Genomic DNA, 22,560 nt, shown 5'->3' with positions numbered 1-22,560 from the left:
GCAAAAAGCAGATAAATCTTCAATGGGAGTACTGGGACAAAGCTGACAATGCCAAAGATCACGTTTCAGATATTTTCTCAGCATGTCACCACTTCCCTCTTGGGGGCTGTTTGAAAACCTTTCCCTCCTGCCCCAGCCATTGTGGGGTGAGCGTGGCGGGGGTGGCTCTTTACACATATTTGCTGAGAACTGGAGTGTGGACACACGTGCACAAACCCAAATTTTTGAATGTGTTGGGACATGTGGAGTGGACAATAATTCCTGTTCCCATGAAAAGGGGGGAAAAAAAAGATGTCAAATTGGGGGTAAATGGAAAACTTAGCAGAACTGAAGTTCAAAGCACTGCTGTAATGATTGCATTGAGTTGAATATCTTCACACATGATTGTTGCATGTACCCTTACTTGGAAAAGAAAAGGAACCCTGTCCATCCACTAAGAGACCATAAGTTTTAGTGTTATTTCTGGAAATTAACATAACATTTTTTAGCATACCTGGTGGAGGTAATTAAGAACCACATACAGAGCAATGCTGGTAAATCTCTTTAATGGCCTCTGAAGTGCTTTGTATTCCCTTTACATACTACTGCTGATGCTGTCACATTGCACAAATCTAACATCCTTGACACCCAGCATGGTGAGTGGTATTCAGGCCAAACTTGTCAGTGCATGCACACACACTCACCCCACACTTAAATCACATGATAACGATTACCAGAGATTTTTTTTTTTTAATGGCAATCTGTCAGATCTGAGGATTTGGGGAAATTAATGTTTGTGTTGTGAGCATGTTTTCCACAACAGTGAAATTCAGTTTGTGCTGCAGTTACCTTTTGCTTTTGACTGATGATAAAGAAAAAATGTTTAAACAAGCAAGTCTGCTCCTGTCTACCTCTTCCTGTTTGTGACCAAATCCTCTGCACAGGCATACACCCCCCCCATCCTTTTCTTTGATGGAAATAGCTGTGAGCAGCTGGACAGGGCTGAGGTCAGGGGTCGTGAGGGTGTCAGGTTGATGACCCAGAGGTGACATGTCGCAGGAACAAGCATGCCTTACATTCTCAAGTAGTGACAGAGGAACTATGGAGCTCAGACAGCTCACTGTAGGAGGAAACTGTTTGATAAAAAGAAAATGTTTTATCAACATCACAAATGAAGCCCAGCTGTAAAGTTACAGCAGCACAAACTGTGCCTGGCATTGTCAGAGGAATATGCATGTATTCATTTCATGCAAAAAAAAAAAAGTGTGATTGTTTTTATACTTGATTCTAATCTGCTGCTAAGTCCCTTTTACACTGCTGGAATTGCAGCTACTAGAATACAGAGGACACATCAATAAAGTTCAATCAATACAATTAATTTCACTTTGATATGCCAAGAAACTAAAGCGATTCCCACATCTCCTTTGTAGGCTATGGGGCAGTAATATTTAATATTTAAATGCATCCAGTTTAATGTGCAGCTGTCATGTTAGAAACAAACAGCAGCACCAAGAGCGCACTCAGCGATAAACTAATTCGCTTGAAATAAATGTTTATTTTACCCCTCAGACCACCAGATTAAAGATTTTCTGCAGCATTCATTTCTTGTCTATTTTTTAAACAGTGTTGCATTTAGCAGGTCATTTTTTAAATTTTCTTAATAGATTTTTAATCACCATTTTATCATCATAATCATCATCATGTGAAATCTCTGATTGGAGTAGGCAACACTCAAAGGGTTCATTTGGTGCGGAGTAAGAGTCATATGATGTGCGAAACCCCACTTTGTATGTGAGCGTGCACACAGCCTGAAGCAGAAAGCCTGGTTTAACAGAGAAATTTAATAACCACCGTTGTGATACCAGCTATGTCCAACTGGGGTTTTAGGTTTTTCTTAAAGAACGCCTGGCTGTATTGACCTTCCTTTGTATCGTGCGTCTCAGGGAAACCATGAGCAGCTGTACAAAGTTTTGCCGCATTCCATCTAATTAGTCAAAATTAGTCAAAAGATGTCACCAAAAGCCTCAATAGGCTCGAAAACTGGTGCAAAGGGTGAGATGTGATAGTGCTGCCGTGGAGAAATTGTGTTTATAAAATGTTAGTGTTGATAAATTGCACGGTGTAATCTTGATTGTGGTTTTTGTAAAGCATGAATGTCATGGTAAGAAGTTGGCTGCTGCTGCACCTTAAGAGTCACACAGATATTTATGCAAAAAGGTATCAAGATGAAATGATCTACAAAGTCATACCTGGAATAAAAGCACACAGTACTCTTACAAACATAATTTCATGTGTTTCCTCCTTCAGGCCTTAAATATGGTTCCAGCTTGGATTTTGATTCTTTGCTACGAAAACCTGTTTCAACTTTACTTCTACCCTCTGTTCTTTGTTACAAAGGCAACCCTCACATGCCTCCAGTCTTGGGTTCCATCAGCCTGCCCCCACACGACTACTGACCCAAGTTTGAGCCAAAACACATTTTGTATTTATTCCATGGCAAAATTAAAGAAAGAGAAAGCATCTGTGTATCCATGAGTACTGAAAAATGCTGAGCCCTTGTAAGACTCAGAACATAAGTCCAGGGCTGAATTCTCCACAGTGAGTCAGGTACCAGGGCAGAGAGACCCTACTGAGCAGTCTTTTTACAGCCCTCAACTATTTGCCACTTGTTCTGACAAATCCTATGTGACCACACACACTGAGGCTCTCACAGCATCTCAAATTATGCCAATATATGTGAATGTGAAAACACTTCATACACTCAACATGGCCCCAGTTAAGGTTTTTGTGTAGATCTTAATGGTTGAACATTAAGCTGACTACTGATTTTCTGCTGAAGTTAGTTCTATTCATTTGTGGGGGTAATGCTGTGGGACTACACAAAAAAACCAATGTAAAGAGATCACTAATTTATTTCTGAATCATTATCTGTGGCGTTCCCCCTCATTAGTAAATACATTTCATTAAACAAACATAAACACTCATGTAATAACACAAAATGGTTGGTTTGTGTAACCATGCTTCGTTTATTTTGTTTTTCCCACACAGTTTATAATTGCAAATATTGACAATATCTTATGTTTTATAAGTGATGAACTATTTGGCTTACCTACTTGCACTCTTTCCTGTTTCTTTGTTCTATTTTCTCCCTATTTTTTTCTTTCTTTTTTCTACTTCTTCTTTCCCTTTCTCTTTTTTTTTCCTTTCTCTTTTCTTTTTTCTAAGCCTGTCAGCTCCAACACAATTTGTCAAATAACATGTTAAAAATAATTCACATAAAATAAATAAATAACAAGAGGAGCCTATAGAGAACCTATAGAGCTCATCTTGAAATAGCAAATACGTTTGGCACAACAATACATTCAGATCACGGTTCTGTTTGCAAGATCTGCCAAACATAACAGGCTAAAAAAAAAATAAATTAAAAAAAAAAAATAATGCTCTATCCACCGATGACAACAAATGACAAAAACAAGGACAAAATTTAATTGCTAAAACTTCCCTGTCTGTGGACCCTCAGACCCATAAAGCCAAAACCACTTTCTCCATAAACCCCAGTAACCGTATGAACCCAGAGCTGCAATCTTTGAATTGTTTCTGGTTTTCTCTTTAATAATATCTAAAGATCTTGGCTACTAAAGGCCTGTAATTTGGTAAGTGTTTCTGTTTGTGATGTTTCTCTAAGTGTTACTCGTGATAGTGAATGACTGAAGCCTCAGTATCAGCCATCCTGAAGCACTTTGAGATTTCCATCAGTACCACTGAGTCTGCATGGCAGAGATGCTTACCTGGGAATGGTTCCTCCTGCAGATGTGCAGTATCAGGCAATACTAAGACCAAATAATGATAAGTGGTGACCCCCTGGGGGTAGAAGGGGTACAGGTGGCCTGAAAGTTTTCTCTTGCATCTACTTTCCTAGTAACGCGGCAAGGGACTGCTAGGAATGCCTTGCCGCCAGTTGTGGTTTTCTTCGGATTCTGGCAGCTCTGACATGGCGCTTGACTTAAAACTTATTTTGGGGTCTATGGCTCTGCCAGCTGTCATAAAACAAGAGAAGCTTCTGATTTTCAGCTACAATTAAACCCTGGAGAATATATTGAGATGTTTGTTGGATGGATGTGACCTGCAACTGCAGAGGTGATGGGCTTAAAATGTCTCAGTTTCAGGTCTGGTCTTTTCCCTATTAAAATACTGTGAGGAAGTGGTTTGGCAAAGACACACAGGAGTACTTGAATTAGACATCTGTTCATTACAAGAGGTCTGCTTCTCTTCTCTTGAGAAATATAGGTCATAAATAGCAGACCTGCCAACAGAACCCCTTAATGACTGACTTTGTTTCACAAACACTTCTATCCAATTCACAGAATTATGATATAATCAGTTTAACATCTGAAAGCAGATTTGATGTGGTTGAGCAGAAAGGAAATAGCACATGAAATCACAAATTTACAAAACAAGCCAAAAAAATCCAGGCTGATGGTAGAACTGACCTACAATGTGTTAATAAAGATGAAAGATTTTATCAAATAAAAAAAAAAAAAAATGGATATTGGGTTTGGGTAAGTCTTCTGTTTCAGATCATATCCAAAGTTTTTGTAGCAGTGAAAACCTCTGTGCCAGAATTAAAACCAGAGAAGCAACAAGGACAGTGTACCATTTGGTAAAATGTCAAACCCAAGTTTACAAATGAAATTAGTGCAGAGTGGCAGCACAATAAGGATGCTTTAGAAATAAAAGCACTTCTCACAGGGATGAAGTCACAGTACAGCAAGTTGGGTCAAACATGACATACAGTTGGGGTTATTTGAAGCTGACAGTCATTAGAAACAGTAAAGCTCACATTCTCGCTGAGACAATGTTTAAAAACTGATTTGCTTCCAGTTCCATGACCTCAACAAGATCTCCAGCTGCTTAAATAAGTTTGCAGATATTACTCCATAAGATCCACATAGGTTAATTTGGAGATCCCAGACTCACATTCTTCACACACAGACACGCAAAATGTAATCGCTGCTGTTAGCTCTTGTGAAAGAGGAAATGAAGAGTGGAAAATGTCTGAGGCTAAACTTGGATGAAACTCATCATATGAGTCAAGATTTCCAGGAACTCAAGATTACTCCCGAACCTGAGATTTTTAAACAAGAAAAAGGAAAACGTGACTGCGTTAGATGTGTGGAAACAACTGAAGCATTCACACTTTTGTGTCGGGCTCCATTTCAAAACACATTATTGCTGCCAGGCTTTGGATGATGTGAGTCTAATAACTTCTACTACCTTTTATCTCTCAGTATCTGTTTTGTTGTTGTTATATCGCTGCTCTAAGAAAGCATATTTGGGGCGAAACTTCACAAAAAGAGTCCTGGGGAGGAGAGGAAAATGGTAAATAAACATATTAACCCAAGTTCACCCCACCCAGCTGTTTAACAAGAGTCCATTGCACACAGCTGGTCTACATTTCTATCAGTCTTAATTCTAACAGCACAAAGTGATGTTAGTTACTCTTTGGAGAAAACTTATGGCACAGGCTGACCGGTTTGGTTTCATGATGCTTAATTAAAGGAGCTGAGGGCAAAAAGACTTTCAAGGTCAGACTTTTATAGTGGAGCGTGATCTGCCAATACCCCATGAAACTGCCAATCCCATCAGGACAACTGAAATAAAAACACAAGTACACAAAGAATCAGCATTTGAAAGATAAATTCTTTGTATTCCAAGATTTGTCCCCATCTCGATCCATTCAGGAGTTGTTAAGATATTTCAGCCACAATGTTGGACCAAAAGACTGTCTGTAGTAGTTAAAGATAACAACAGTGTCAGTTTGGCCTTTTTAAAATTCTTTAAAACAGTTTTTCCATAACCAAAAAGTAAATTTTGGAGCTGTTATATTAATTTCCCTTCTAGAGAAGAATGTGTTTACTCTTGCCCAGACCAAAGCCATCCCACACACAGCTGCTAGAGTTATACAAGAGAATGATGGATCGATTTCCTGTTCTTATCCTTGCTTGAATTGGCATTTGCATGGCCTAAGAGTGTAGTCTATAATCTAATGTAGTACTACAGCAAGGGTGCTTAATGTGAAGTTTAAGATAAGCAAAATTACCACTCAATCCATCAATTGCAGTAATCTAGAGAGAAGAAAAAGTCCAGTCACTGAAATGAGGTTTTTCCAATGAGTCACAGCTCAGATAACAGGATGTCCCCAGGGGGGGAAAGGAAATCCCCCACAATCTGGAGAGGAAAAATACCACCAGACCTCCCAAAACAAGCTGTGTGGAGAGCCTGACTGTCACCAACATGAAGAATTGGACCAGGTGCCTTTGCCGGTGCTGGTACCTTATACACAAACACGGGAAGTTACAAGAGATGAAGAAATGCATCATCATTACTGGTGATGTATGTGGGGGGCAGATCCAAAAATATGACTTCCTAAAAAGGAGGCTGATCTCGTTTCCTCTCCATTCACAGCTGGCTCTTACTGAGCTCCTGACAAAGAAATCAGCTTTACCATTCCCCTTTTCATCTTCTAGCCTCTGTTCACACAGGACAGAGATGTGGCACAGCATCCAAGCACACCGCCTCCAGCCATGACTGTTCTTTCCATTAACTTCATTAGCTAGACAGACATAATATTCCAGTGACTTTTGTTTGGGTTTTATTGGCTTCAGTGTCAAGGAACTGCTGTGATCTTTATCATGTGTGGCATTGAGGAAGAGTAATAGATGGAAACAGGCAAAAAAAAAAAAAAGTGATCAGTCATAAAACCTAAAGTTCACATTCTTCACCATCACATCAGTGGAAAAACAATCTCACTTGATGGTTGTGGTAGCCAGAGGCTCTTACCGAGCCCCTGAGAGCCACTGTAGGGAGGCTACGGAAAACGTGTGCTAGCAGCTCAAAACCTAATGACATGCTTACAAAATGCATGTTATTCCCAAAACACAGTGCCTAAATGATAAAGCAAGGGGTTACAAGTATGTGTCTCAACTTTCACTAATGAATCCACCCACATTTAACTGCCCCGAGTGTTAAAATAACCCTTTGGTGCAGAAGTTAATAATACCTCCTGACGTGTTTTCTAGGCCTGCAGGATAACCAAAGATGAAGGACTGTTTTGAGTGTAAATTCTGAAACTAAGCCACGACAGCTGTAAGAGGTGGGGCTGATGAAAGCAAAGCACAGCCAAGACATTATAAAACATTCCCCTCCCCTATTTAAGATTTAACAGGTGAGGTGAAAGTGACAGCATGTTCACTTTTTTCTTTGTTTTATTCTTTTTCTTTAGTTTGCAGGACACAATGGATGCCACGCTGATATAACAATGTCCACTTAAGCACTTATTTTTTTAAATTTATTTAAAGGCAATGAAGGTTTACTTATCACTAAACCAGGGGAGCTATGATTAAAAACACAAAGGACAAGGATTTATTTATTTGAATTTAAACACACACACACACACACACACACACACACACACACACACACACACACACACACACACACACACACACACACACACACACACACACACACACACAGGTCTTGAATAATCAGGCCCCCCCAGCATATCTTAAAGACCTCTTAGTACCATGTTAGATGGCTGGTTTACTTGTGGTTCCTAGAGTTTCTAAAAGTAGAATGGGAGGCAGAGCCTTCAGCTTTTTTTACTCCCTGTGTTTATACACCACCGCTGCACGCCATTAAATTTTGTCTTCTCCCTCCCATAGTGTGCATTTTGTCCTGTCTCCTTATACTCTCCTTTTGTCTCTCTTCTCCCCCACACCCCTCCACCCTCTAACCGGTCGAGGCAGATGACTGCCCCTCTCTGAACCTGATTCTATCAGAGGTCTCTTCCTGTTAAAAGGAGGCTTTTCTTTCCCACTGTCACCCAATTCTTGCTCATTGGGATCATTAGATTGTTACGGGTTTTCTCTACAATATTGTAAGGTCTTTGTCTTACAATAGCAATTGCCTTTAGGTAACTTTTATGCATGTAATGGAAAGTGCTAGTTTATGTTTATTTATTCAGTGAAATATTCTGCTCAGCATGTACAGTATCTTAGCCACAGTTGCTTATAACTCTGAGGTCTTTATCAAATGTGTACATGTGTGGGGAAAAAAAGGCTATTGGCTGCTAGCTTATCCAGTTCATTTCAACATCATATGATATAATGCCTTTTATGTCCAACTATAAAAATTTGCTGGTATTTGGTTCTGATTCATAATTTTCATTGTTTGTTTGTCTGGAACAGATTTATTGGCTTTGTTTTCACACCTGCTGACACACACTGAAGAAAAGCAGAAAAAGTTCAAGAGTTTGTGTAATTCTCCTCAGATGTTTGGTGGGAATTGGGCATAATCATATCCAAACTTTTCAAACCACTAATTCAGATGAGCTCATCCTGTCCTGGCAGCAATGCAGTGTCTGAGGGCAAAGACAGCCCTTGAGCATCCCATTACTGAGCTTGCCTTTCACGCCACACATGCAGCTCGAGTGGCTGTCGGTGCACCGAAACCTCCACGCCTCTGCCATAAACCACAGCCAGGCTGTACTGTAAAAGGAATGGAAAACATGAACGACCTAGACATCACTGTACATTGGACATCCCTGCATACTAGAGAAAACCACAATGCCACTGGCAAGTAAAAGGACAAGAAGGGTTGTGATTGTTGGCTGTGACAGAGCCACTGAGTGCAGGCCCACACAAGAGTTTGAGTGAGGAGGCAGAGAGGATGAAGAGGCTGCTTTATACATAAAGCATCGTTTTAGGAAACATTAACAATGTACTGTCATTTAAAAATTAGGCCAAATATAGTACCAGCTTCATCATGATGGACAAATTATGTTATCATGACAGTAAACTGTTGCTCAAAACTTAAATTTAGGAAAACTATGTTATTTTCCCCACAGAATATATCTAACAAAGGACATTTGTTTACTGTCCAACTTCTACATGATGTCATGAAGAAATTTCTACACAATATTACAATGACTCTACTGTATAGAAAGTCATATTCCACTCCCTGGTCCTAGTACGAGTCCATATTTACAGACTCTGAGGAAATTAACCACCCATTTCCTCAGAGTGACACAGTTTCAGATATTCAGCTTTCTGCCCAAACCATGTAAGAATTCTTCTTTGATGAAGAGATGCTATAAATCACTGACCCAAAGAGAAGTAGCCCTGTCATTGAGTCTGTTTGTATCCCCGCTGCTTAGAAACCAACCCACAAGGTGAGCTGCTGCCTGGGTTTTATTAATAAAGCCAGGCGGTTACCAGTCTTTGGGGGGAGATGCTGAATTTTAGGGTGTGTGTATGTGTGTGTGTAAATAAATAAATAAATCCCGTCACGTGGAATTGGAGCGGCCGGAAAATCTATGTAATGACACGATTTCTAAGTTATTCTAAGCATTTATTACATTATGTCCAGTAAAAAACAAACCAAAACACTTTAATGCAGTTGCTCGCTGCGATGGTAACTGTACCAACAGCTCATCTAAAAAAACCCAAAAAACTGTGCTCTATTGCTGTGAGTATTTTATTTGTATGTTACTTAATACTAATTAGCAACTGGTAACTGCCCTCTGCCCTTTTCTCTAAATTTGGTCACTTTGGTAGCTCTCTGGCTACAGAAGGTTAACCTGAGAGAGCTATAATGCTGAAGTGCAGGCATCAAAATATAGAGTCCAGTAATCAAAAGGTTAGATACTGCCTGTGTCCATCTTTTATCTACAGTCTGACAGTCCGATATATTATTCTGGCCCAGATTAGCAGCCTTTACTCTGATGAAGAAGCAGCAAAGTAGCAAAAGACTTGCAGAAATGGCCCCACGCTGTTGACTGAAAACCAAAATGGGCTCCAATGTACGCGAGCCACGGTTGAAGTAAGGCATTTAGTTAATTACACTACACAACTCATGATTTATTTCAGCTGTGCCAAGGAACATTACCCTCTCACAAACATTTGCCACAAACCTGTCAGATAGTTTTAGGGCTTAGCACCTATAATTAACATAAACACTAACTACTATGCATGGCTTTTTTTTTAGACCATTAAAAAGAAAACATGTTTGGCTTTTATTTTACAAGAGTTTTCGGTCAGCCAGTAAAGCAACATGAAAGGAAATCTGTGGCTATGTCAGCACTCTGGAAAAATGTACAGTCACCCGAGGAGGCTAGCTTAAACTACGTGCATGTCTGCTCAGTATCTACTTAAAGAAGCTTCTTTGGCATTTATGTTTCTAATCACAATCTGCTTGGACTCAAAAGCAATGGGATCTCATCCAGAATAAGTGGTATGGTTGTTCAACAGAAGTTTTCACAGATTTCTGATGCAATCATGAAGTATATACAAAAGATGCATTGTTCTCTGAGATTGCAACCCTGCTTTGCAGCACATAGTTTCCTCATCCACACCACTTAATGGCACTATTACACAACAGTACAGGCTTTTATAATGAGTCTATGCCAGTAAAAATTACTATAAGTTCACCATTATTTTGGAATGGAGTAATACAACTTATTACTGCAAGATAACACGACCAAATAGTCTGTGTCAGTGAGCTTTATTATCAACTTCGCCTGCATTGATAAAATTACTTATCAGCTGTTTACTTAGAATTTGCTGTGACTGCAAATCAACAATGAACAGAGTTTCTACCCTTGTTTATAAACCTCCTAGCAAAAAGCAGCCCGAGCTGATGTGTTTGTTATCAGCATACTTCTAAGATTTAGTTTGTAAGTAAATATTAAAGATTCCAATCTAAAACGCAAAATCTAAAACTAACAAGTATGGCAGAAGTAACACAACACTGTAAGGCAGTAAAAATAAAAGACCTGTATGAAACAATCAGCACAAAACAACATCAGACTTGAGGAAATGTGATATACCAATACATGTTTATGTACAAGTGGAAATACTGTGATGCATTTTGGGCTACTTCTTGTTGAGCACGAATATGGGTGTGAATAAAGAAGCAAACTGCAGCCCTGTTCTTACCATATTTTTTTGCTCAGAGGACAAACTAACTGGGCTGGTCAGGACTTCGGCCTTTCTGAGGGCTCCCACTGCATCAATAACTCTGTGCCAGACCTAAAACACTCCAAGTATTCTGTCTGCTAAATTAAGAGGCCTGTCAAGTCCATTTTATGGGCCATGTCTCCACACCAGGCAACAATAGAAGAGGATAATCCTGCTACTACTGCATTCCTTTAAAAAAGAGCTGAGAAATGTTGATTTTGCTGCATGACAAGACACTCTGGAGCCTTTTTAAAATTTACATCTGCATCGTTCCTCTAGGTCAACCCTCATTATCCGCAGCAGTTATAGGGCTGGACATAAAAAGGCCGATCAGTAATTATGACCTTTGCTTTGCTTTGGTGGGACCATTGGCAAGAAAATAAAAGAGAAGGTTCTGTTTTAACTCTCAAATTCAATTTTAATTATAGATGAAAATGATTGAGTCAAACAAAAAAAAAAGACGCCACCCTTTCCTTTATCCTTTGCGCAATTGACACCATGACATTCATTTCCAATACCTTTCTCAGCCTCTTATTGATCAGTAATATCCACCATATCTAAAACCACAAAACTCAGAGCTTTAGCAAACAGCACAAGACAGCACAACAAAGCAGCTTCAGGCACAGAACAATAGGTGATTATACACATGCCACCTCATTATACAGAGCAGACGTATTTATGGTTATTTTGGATACCCTCAGGGTGGAAGTCAGTCTGAAGTTTCTAAATGAACGTGACTCTGCTTACGGCTACATCATAATGTTTATGATTACAACAGGAGGAAGCATTTATGGTCCCCTATCTCTCTGTCTCCACAAGTCTAATGATTACATTTCCATGTAGAAACCCAAGAAGACATGTCTTCCCTTTTACTGAGGGCACATGGTCAGGATGTAATGCATCGTGTTGAAGTGGCAGCTCTGAAGTTGGTTTCTCTCAAAATCACAGCTGGAGGCAAGAAGTTTACATTCCGTGGGGGCGGGCGGGGGGGATGGTAGGGGGGTACTCATGAGGGTTGTGTGGTGTGACATCATCTAACAGAGCTTTACTCGTCTTCCAAATGATCTGTAAACTGGCAAACAGAGCTGAATGTAAACATGTCTGAAGCAGAGGCCAACCATAAAAAGCCAATACAAAAAACTGGAACCTAGACATGTAGTGTTATAACCAAGCCTAACACACTGCAGTATTGTAATGATTAAATCACCTGACATCATGCTTAAGTGCTCTAAGGTGTATTAGCCACAAACAGTTTGAATAGTAAAACCTTCCTGACTGTAAAGCATTTGACCCAAGGCCCGTTAAGAGGCGATAAATCTAATCTGATCAAATGTCATGCATTACAAAAAATAATAACAATTAAAAAATAAATAAATAAATAAAATGCCAGCAGTAACTTTAGTTTTCTCTAACTTTTACAAATCTGTATACTGTATAAAAAAAAACAGCCATTGCTTCTAGGCCTAAGAGCTGAAGCCAGTGCAGAAGTGTCTACATCTGCTTTAAATTGCCATTAGGGGGCAACTCTAGTTGCAAAAAGAAGTCTGACTCTATAAAAGTCCCTATTAAAAGTCAAAAAGGACAAAGCAGAATGTGTTGGAGGGATTAGTTGGTGATTATCAAGTTGCTACAATGCTAGTCAAAAAAAAAAAAAAAAAGAAATGCACATTTGTATTTCAAATAGGTCATTAGATATAGCTGACTACGATGAACATGTCAACTCAGCATGTCCGATAGGAGATGTATTGGGACTAAATGCTGGCCAAAGAAGTGTCTCCAGATCCAGAAAGGCCTGCAGTACCCTGGCAGTTTGGGAGCGGGTGCTGTTCTGCTGAAACAGTCGCAGGGTGGGGCGATGCTACAAGGATGGCACAAGTACAGGTGGGAACACTTCATCTCGATACCTCTACAGAGTCAGATTTCCGCCAAGAACACTAAGATCAGAGGTGGTGCTCTCATGGACATGCAAGACTGCAGCAGCAGCTCAGACATGCATACCAACTTCCCGCATGCCACCACCCAGCCTCAGTCAGCTTGGTCAGTCACAGCATTGTGATGCTAATGACTAAGTTGTGCAAACACTGTTTTTTGTGTTCTGAGACCACTGGTTTGAGAATTCAGCAGTCTGAACAAATTCTGAGGTGTTCATTTGTGTTAGGGAAACAAATTACCAATTCCACCTCTAACAGATTAAAATTATGTACTGAGAAATGAATTCAAAACTAAGATTGAAAACGTATTCCATGACATAAAACTTGTTCAGTTTTTGACTAATCAGAGCATACAGTGTCCTTTAGTTCCTCAGTGAGAGCCACCCCTCACTCGTCATGCTCAAAACAGGACTTACAAACCAATGGGTGACATCCTGGTGGGTATATCTTTAAACACAATCTTCTTTATCTTCAAGGACCTTCAGCATTTTAGCTCATATCTGCATGTTTTGGTCCACTTGCCTCCCTCACTGTATTTTAACAGCCATAACTACTAAGAAAGTAGTGCTGTTACTGCTTTTTCAACACACGGCTCTATTAGTGCTAAGATGCTGAAGCTTTAAGCTGGCAATTTTAATAACTGTTACAAGAATACAAAACAGTAATTGGTTGCAGCCCTGATTTGAACAGACTAATTCCATTAGACAGATAAATTGATTTGTTTTTTGAATTCTTACTTTTTCCTGGTCCAGATCTGAAAACTACTTCTGTCTCACTTTTTGTCCCATTAATCAGTTCAGCCAATCTTTAAAAAAAAAAAAAAAAAAAAAAAAAGCTGATGTAAATACTGATGTTTTGCAGATGATATGCTCTGGCTGCTTAGGGGGAAATCCTTCATTTACAGCACAGGTTCTTTAAGGATATTTGGCTCAGCTTGCTGGAAGATCAACACATACACAGCCTCTGCATTATGCTGCTCCTCAATCTTGGGATTCAAAAAAACTGCTCACAGCTTACACAAACTAATACAGTACCAGTCAAAAGTAAATAAAGCAGCTCTGTGACATGATGGCCAGTGCTTTTAGACAAGTTATTCTTACCGATGACATGAGGCTTACCCAAAATATTCAGGTCAGCAGCTTACTGATAGCTATGATGTCATTGGTCCATTACCTCAGCCACCGACATGGATCTCAATGTGGCTGGAGATGACATAATGTGCAACCAAAAAGGGGAAAAAAATCCCTTTGGTTGCACATCACTCAATTTTCTCCAATTTTCTCCCATTCCTGTCACACCCCTTTGATGAAATAGACAGGTCTGGCTGTAGTTTCCTGTGCCTAAACTGTTTATCACTGTTACTAGCTGCAGTTCAGAAACTTATTCTCTTCTGTAAATAGGTGTAACATGACCTAGAGGAAAAACCTAAAAGGGACACAGAGAAGCAGGTCTCAGCAGTGCAGAACATCAGGATTTCCAGCTGTTTTCAGGCAAATTATTCTTTGACAGTTACATGTCAGAGGGATGAAGAAGGATCTGTACAAACTGGAAATAGGTAATATGGTAAGTAAAAACATCTGTAGTGGTTCACACGCAGTCTACTATCTACAGTATGTCTCTAAAGCCCATTCTGCAAAAGCACTGCAGTTCTAAACTTTGATCTGGCTTCTCACATACTGCAGACATTAAACTGATTTTCAAGCTTCCTAGTACAAGGTCCATCACGTCTGAGACCAAGTGAAAAAAGGGCAAATGATCATGAGAACTGAGAGTGAACAAGTGAGCGTCATGTGTCCTGCTGTGCTCAGGCAGCAGCCTCGATTAAACTACAGTGTTAAGAGCACCCTGAAGCAGACCATCTCCTGTCACATGACAACTGTGACGAAGACTGAACAGTTTCAGACAATATCCCAACACTGTCCTCAGTTTCTGCGGCAAAACAACTCTGTGTGCACATGTTAAGTGTGCCACACAAGCACACATTCACTTCAGAGTGACCATGTGAACTGGTACCTTGCAGGCTGTCGAAAGCAGTGTGAGTCTGGACAAATAATCAACACTTTAAATTGAATTTCACTGGAAACAGCTGCGGGGTCAAAAAAAAGCAAACAAACTGTCCTCAGAATATGAATGATTCTCTGTGAGGAATGTTTGGTGAAAATGGAAAGTTTGAAAATGAAAGTAAATTAAAAACATTTTATTTTCAGCTGCTTCTTGTTTAGGCTGGTGTGAAAGCGTTGGTGTGTTTGTTTGTTTGTTTTTGGTAGAACGCGGGACAAAAAAATTCTCAAGCATTCAGTAGATATCTTGTCCATGTTGGATATAATTTAAGAACAATACCTCAGGAAAAATTTTGTGCATATTCAATTTTTTGCAGACTGCATCTCCTTTTGAAGAAGACTGTTTCCACTGTCAGTAATGACTTCCTCAACCTATAACATTGGCCAGGTTACCACAGACTGAGGTTCACAATGCAAATAGGATTAACAAGTCACATTGGACCCTAAACAGTGCAGCTGTGTTGCTTCATCCCTGCTCTCCTTCTGGCAAGCTACAGCCAAGCTACACTTGCACAAGACTCAGGCTAAACCCATTACTGTCAACACAGCTAGGTCGAGAGGGTGGAGATGATCACAATTTGGCCCAAGCAGAAGCATAATAGCAGAACAGTATCAGTTACCTTCTGCTTTGATAGTTCAGTGGAAATTTATACAATCACATCTTGCCATTGTAGTGTGTGCTTAGCCAAATAGACAAAAGGGGATAACAGGCATGTGACCTTACTGTGCTCTAAGGCCTGTGGGCTCTCTGCTGCTGGGACCCCACACAAAATACCACAAACCTCCCCCCATGAAGAGTCATTTTACCCACTTTAGTACGTCCATTTTAGCACATGGCAGAAACTCTGTTAAATGATATTAGATGCTCAGGAGACCGAAAAAAAAAAGAAAAGAAAAGTAGGATTGAACTTCCTGCACTCTTTCCCCTCTTTGCACTTTCCACACCACAGCTCTTAACTGCTTACAAGTTATCACAGTGGAGGACAAAACCAGCTTAAGCCGACTGCACAATTGACATCTCACGGTTGTGCAGAATAAGCTGTGAGGTGGATATCTGCAGCAGCATAGGCAACCAAATGTGTTTCAGCACACTGATATACAGTAAGATCAGCGAGAATGTGAGGTGGATATAAGACACAGAGAAGTTGAGAAGTTGGCTAAAAGAGCTTAAAATCAGTGCCAACAGTTCTATCAGAGCCAAATGTTTAGTCTGAATGCACTTAGCAAATGAGCATAAATCTCAAAGTGACCACTGACCTCATGCAAGCAAACATTTTGGTAAAAAGCAGTAGTCAGTGCACACTGCTCTTCAAATAGGGGAGACAGAAAGAGGCACAGTATAGCCTTCAACATGCCAGTGGGTGTATGACTACCTCTGCTACAGTGATCAATTTAGGTTGTAATTCATGATCATGTCCATAAAAGGATTGTTCTCTCAGTTTCTGCCTCTGCATGGAGGACAGCAGGCAGTTTGTCTCTAGATGTTCTGTCTGAAGCAGCACATCCTCCAAAATATCCAAAGTTGACTTTAGTATTTTTCTGGGAAAATCAACACACATCAGTCAGACACAGGAAACTTTGCGCAAACACATTTCTACCCCTTGTGCACTTTGTAGATAACACAGTTGACTGAAATAAACATGCTCCCCCGTCTACCATAAAATCTCTCACAATTTACCAGAAAGTGTGAAAATGAAAGCAAGAAGCTCACATGGAATCATTAAAGCAGGTTCTACGCTTGTGCCCCACGGCAGCCAGCATGTAGTTCAAGCAGTAGTAGTGAAGCTGAACAGATGCCTGGCAAACTCGACTTTTTCCATCCGAGCCCAGATTTCTCTGCTCAGACACTCAGGAGACTTTGGCAAGACTGATAATCACCAAACAAATAGCACACACACCAACACACATCCTCTTAGAGGCATGCATGCAAAAAACACACAAACTAAATCTGTAGTAGCAACAACTGTCTTCTTGACCAACCCTTCAGATTTCTGCAAAAAAAAAAAGAAAAATCCACATACACTCGTCTTTATACAGTCTCCAAATCCTGCTTCTTGGGTCAAGGGAATATTGTGAACTTCCATGAATAAGGAATACACTGCAGTCACAATGCTGTCACTGTGATAAATTTCTAAATTAATCAGAACTGAAAGCCTAATCCTACATGTCTTGATTCCTGCCAGCTCCTACTTCTGGTCAGTTTGTTGTTCTGTTTGGATATAACTACACTTTCAGAGAGACCAGTGCTTCACAACTCCATCTCTTTTCCACAATTTTCTGTCTTTTTCATGATTGTAAACCAACTGTAGTGTTTTCAGTGATGATCCTTAACCAGCCCTGTGCACCCTTCTCTTCTACAGCAGTTTGTTAATCAGGGGCAAGAACAATATAGGTGCCACAGCATGCCCCCACATTCCTGTGATGGGTTATCCACTGAAATCCAGTCATGCAGAAGACCTTTGGCACAGCCGAGTGCCACAATGTCTGATCATCTGGGCAAAGCACAGTATGCTATGTTAGAGGAGCTGGGAGGGCATAATAATACCAGTACAAGTGTGTGGAACACTTCAGACCTAAAAATGGTGTCCAATAGCACAATCTCACTTTACCTGTTTTTCCTATTACTGGAACAACATAACAGTGCATTTTGTTCTTTGGTAAATGTCAATTTAATCTTCATTGTCCAGCACCAAAAGATAGCAAAACCAGTACACCAGTGAATCTATCACTCACCAACTTACACTTTAGACCTTTAATGTTTAAAATTCTTTTTTGGCAAGAAACCAACAGAGAAGCGACAACACACAGCTACAATCAATTTAAGGCAGACCTAAAACAGGCAGAAGGTGGCTGTCCTGCCCTTCACTCACCAATCAGCTGATTTATTGGGAAACAGAGCAAGTCAGTCGCATTGTTGTCACAGCACACAACTGTGGTTCACAAAGGTTTCAGCTGCGCCGCATCATATCTACACATCATCACAGTGAAGATGCAAGAATGTATTTTTCTTTGCTTAGTGTATAGATCATTAATTGCCATGTTTTTTGTTTGTTTGGGGTTTTTTTTTTTTGGCTCTGATGAGATTAGCCAGAAACATTGATAATGTCAGTGCTTTTTGGCTTGAGCTGTAAATGAGGGATTAATGTGTTGAAACTTTGTGCATGTGCAGTTGAAGTATAACCTGCAGGAATTTGACTGGTGATCCTGTGCATGTACATGTCCTGGTGGCCATTGAAAGTAGATTTATGGATCTCTTCCCATTCATTTAGACAGCAGCTTGGTCTTGTTAACCCAAAATAACAGCCCTGAAGCATTGTCTTCTTGGCTTGCCACATGATGGATAGCTGCCAAGTGATGAGCCAAGTCTTAAACACATGAACCCCGCACGGAAAACTAGAACTTGCTATTTTTACTTGAGTTTTTGTACAGACTAAAGCATAACATGTTAAGATGCTGGTGGGTGGAAGCTGTCTCTGCCATCATCAATCTTTATGTAACATGTAACATGTATGTAGACATCCCTGGGAGGGTTGCTTAAGGAAGAGCATGCAGCCTAAAAATCAGTGCCAAATCAAATATGCAAATCCTTCTGCAGCAGCGACGCTGTCGCGAATACTGGAGCAGCTGAAAGAAACACTATAAGGGCACTGACAGTTTCCTCTAATTCCCATATTCAACTCAGCAAGAGAGCATTTTCCACAATGTCAAACCAGTTCTTCAACATCACAATTAAGTATTTGAGTCTTTTGATCAAGTCTGAGCATCACTGATAAACAGCTACTCCACCCAAACATTTAATATTACCTTTAAAATAAGAGAACTACACTTTCATATTCAACCATGTAAGTGCGAGACATACTCAGACTACTCCCAGATACTGAACATCTTCATGTATCAAACTTTCAATGGGCTGAGTAAAAGAACACCTAATCTGAGGGAAATTGGTGGACAACATTTCTGCCTTGGAGCTAACTGCAGTGTTTTTGCTTGCTTTAACCACGCCAAAAGCAGAGCTCATTCTTTGTGCCTGAACCCTTGTATCCCCTTATTATGTGCAGATGACAATACCATCATCTCAGATTCCCATCTAGCACACAAGAGCTCACTGCTCTGAGCACTTTTAATACAAAATCTGTTTATTTTCTCTCAAAAAATGTTCACTTTGTCCAACATTGTTCACTCAAGTCCAGACTAACGTGAACACATAAAAACAAGAAACAGACCCCCCCCCTTTCAATTTATTTTAATTTAGCTTTTCTCAGACCCACACACTCCAAGTTTTATCTAACCACGAGGTCATGTAAACAAAGTAGCATTTGAACCACAACCTTCCAGTTGTGTTGTAATCAAATCATCATATTAACAGGAAGGGCAGTCATGAATGAGTTGGACTTAAATGAAAAAAATTCCAAGGAACATCAGCAGACTTCAGAGTGTCCTGATCTATTCCCCATGTCTCCCAGCATGGTGCTAGGAGACATGGGGATGTTCTCAAAACAAAAAATGATAATGGGACAGTCGGTCAAATCGTGAGAAATCTGCTCTCCTTCTGTTCTCATCGCTCGAGGAAAAAGTAAACCCTAATTAACGTCATTTATATGATAGCTAATATTTTGGAATTCCTGCCAACTGTGCATTTTTTCCATCATTGCTACTACATTTACATCAACATCACATCCATTTGCAGAACAAACGAGATAGCGCAACAACAGGGCCATTGTACAATTACCTAAAAATAGCATCCTGCTGTCCCAAATCTGTATGCAATTCATCTGATTACTGCAGGCAATCATATGAGGTGAACACTGAGACAAGCCCTGTTGGGTCTGAAAAGACTAGGAATAATCTACTGTGAATGAATCTACAGTGTAAGTACAGTTTTCTGTAGACACTGTTATTATTGCTGTTCTCCACAGCAACAATAATGGACACTTATCTCTGCACAAAGGAAAAAGGGATGTGTGGCTCAGTCTGGAACACAGTGCCCATTATACTCACCTTACAGTTCTTGCTGTGATTCTTTGTCAGTACATCTCCAGCCATTACCACCCACTGAATTTCCTAATAATAAGTTTTACTATTAAGGTAAACCCATTTTACTCTGCACCATGTTTTTTTCACTGCTTGAAGTAAATAGTGTACCAAGAAAACATTTTGATCCCACGTAATACTTGGTATGAACTTTTAAATCTCAGTGAGAAATTAAAAATATGTTCTTTGGGACTTGTGAATGGCTGCCCACATGCACCAAATGTACAGCAAATATCCTTTTGAGAGAAGTAACAAAGCAAATTAACCATTAAACTTTTTTTTTTGAGAAGTAAAAATAAACAGTTCCCCATTTCTAACACTTCTTGGAATAGCAGCAGATAAAGAAAGAGGCTGCAGGGAGAAACGGTCTCCTTGATCTTTCTGTAGTTGTGTGAATTTAATGAGCGCACACAGGCAGCTACAGAAGTTTCCATTTTATACCTACAAAAAAGGTGGTTTGTGTCTTTTTTTAGAAATGCATACAAACCGCAAAGTAAAACAAAATATTTGCCAGGCTAAATGATGGGTGAGCTGAGGACTTAAACCCAATAGCAACATTATGCCAGAGGTTGTCAGGAGGAGGGTATGTGACTGTGGAACATTAGAGACTAGAAGAATGCATGTTTTATTTTTAATAAATATCATCAAGTGCCTCTATACTAGCACATGTGAGGATCCCAAAATGCGATACAAGTGTGCACCCAATGGTCTGATGTGATCAGATGATCCTGACCAAACAGAGCCGCCCTGCTCTGCTGCTTCTTACCTGTGGTGAACTCAAGATGAGCTCTCAGCCTTGCTGCACTCCCAGTGGGTTCAGTTATGCAGATGTCCAGAAAACAAAGCAACAAAGGGAGAGCTAAAAGAAATACCTGCTCAAACATTCATAAGTATGTCTGTCCTTTTGTGGCAAATAAAACAAAACATTACGTGCCAATTTGTTCTCAAAACAGATGTCAGAGAAAACATCATTCTTTGCACAAAAGTTGAGAAATGTTTTCATAGCTGGAAAAGCATTGGTGTGTAAAGCTTCGTCTATGATCATGTCTAGACAGGAGAGTGCACTTTTATGAGTTTAGCTCAGCTCTTAATCTTTCTCTGCTGATTCAGGAAAAAGAACAAAAAAACGTGGTGAAGCCATTTGCCCGCAGACGTAACATGACCGGTCAACTTCCTACCACATTAGAGGCTGTGCGTCATCACCTGGGCATGCAGAGCTGGTCTAGAGTCAGCAGCGGAAGTTCAAATGTGGAAAGATGGTGCCAGCTTGACAGCTGAAATCCAACTGGGTTAAACTACTCTCATCTACTTTCAGTGAAAGAATCTCACTGCGTTTTTTTGCCCCTCTTTTACATCTACAGCTTGATTGACACTTCACATGCTGTGTGATGGCTGTACTGAAAATTAAAGCATTCAGACATCAAAGCTAATGTGCTAACTGCTGAGGGACAGATGAAGGAATGATGTCATGGTTGCAGTGTTTATAAAGCTCAGGATTGACCCTTTTAATCTGTCAGAAACTCCAGGGAGATGTCAGGGATGCTTCACTTCCCTTTTTTTTCCTCACACACACACACACACACACACACACACACACACACACACACACACACACACACACACACACACACACACACACACACACACACACACACACATACAAAATCCAACAGTAAGGATATTAACTAAATCAACCCATAACTAGAGGGGGTTTCCAACTTTTCTGTAAACATCCAGAGATCCTTTAATGAAAATAACCATCAGTGTTTATAGTTTTGTGAAATCCTGCACAGACAACCCACAAATATTCTCAGACTACCAGGGACACAAATCTACTGTTCCCTGGGGGACAAAAGCAGCACACAGAGTCTGAATAAACCATTACACTTTATTCCAAACTCTCCTACTTCATCTCTCTCTTGGATTGTTCTCACATGCATGCTAAGGAGCCACAAACCAAAACAAAGCACTCCTGTAAAGGACTGAGGCAAGTGCTCAGATCTCCTTACAGTTGAACATCTGTGATTAGGACACTGAGCTTTGATCCACCTGTGAGCAACTCTAACATCATTCACGACATTACATGTTACAGCACGGTCTCATGTTGTTGTGGTCAGGGAGACTTAAAACATCAAGTTTCCATATTATAAACCTCTAAAGTGCAAAGATATAAAGATTTGCATTTGATTTATCATAACAAGCATGATTAAACATATGCTTGTTTGCAGTAGGGCACTGTTGCAGTATGTAAAAACTGGCAAATGTTTTCCTAAATACTTTCATTTTCATTTGAGTATTCTGATGTGTATTAACATGTATTGCAACAGTAATAAATACTTTATTGATCCAGACGAAATTAGGACACCGACTGTATGCACCATGTATGCGTTTATATTGCACAATACTGGCTCAAGCAAAACTCTGCATAGAGCATTACTATTCTCTCCTCTCTCTCTGCGTCTTTTTGCCTGTTAGCACTAACTTTTTTATGAGGAATGCAGCAGGTAGAGCTCAGCAGAGGGGCCAGACAAACCATCCCCC

General features: G+C 40.0%; 1 protein-coding gene across 1 annotated transcript in view; it reads right to left on the bottom strand.

Moving 5' to 3' along the window:
- p3h2 (prolyl 3-hydroxylase 2) overlaps positions 1-22,560 on the bottom strand; it is a 45,844-nt gene that overhangs the window by 22,663 nt on the left and 621 nt on the right. The window lies entirely within an intron of this gene.

Source organism: Archocentrus centrarchus, chromosome 4 (genome assembly GCF_007364275.1).
Source record: "Archocentrus centrarchus isolate MPI-CPG fArcCen1 chromosome 4, fArcCen1, whole genome shotgun sequence".
Classification (NCBI taxonomy): domain Eukaryota; kingdom Metazoa; phylum Chordata; class Actinopteri; order Cichliformes; family Cichlidae; genus Archocentrus; species Archocentrus centrarchus.
The sequence above is the reverse complement of the archived record's forward strand: the minus strand, read 5'-3'. Positions and strand labels throughout refer to the sequence as shown.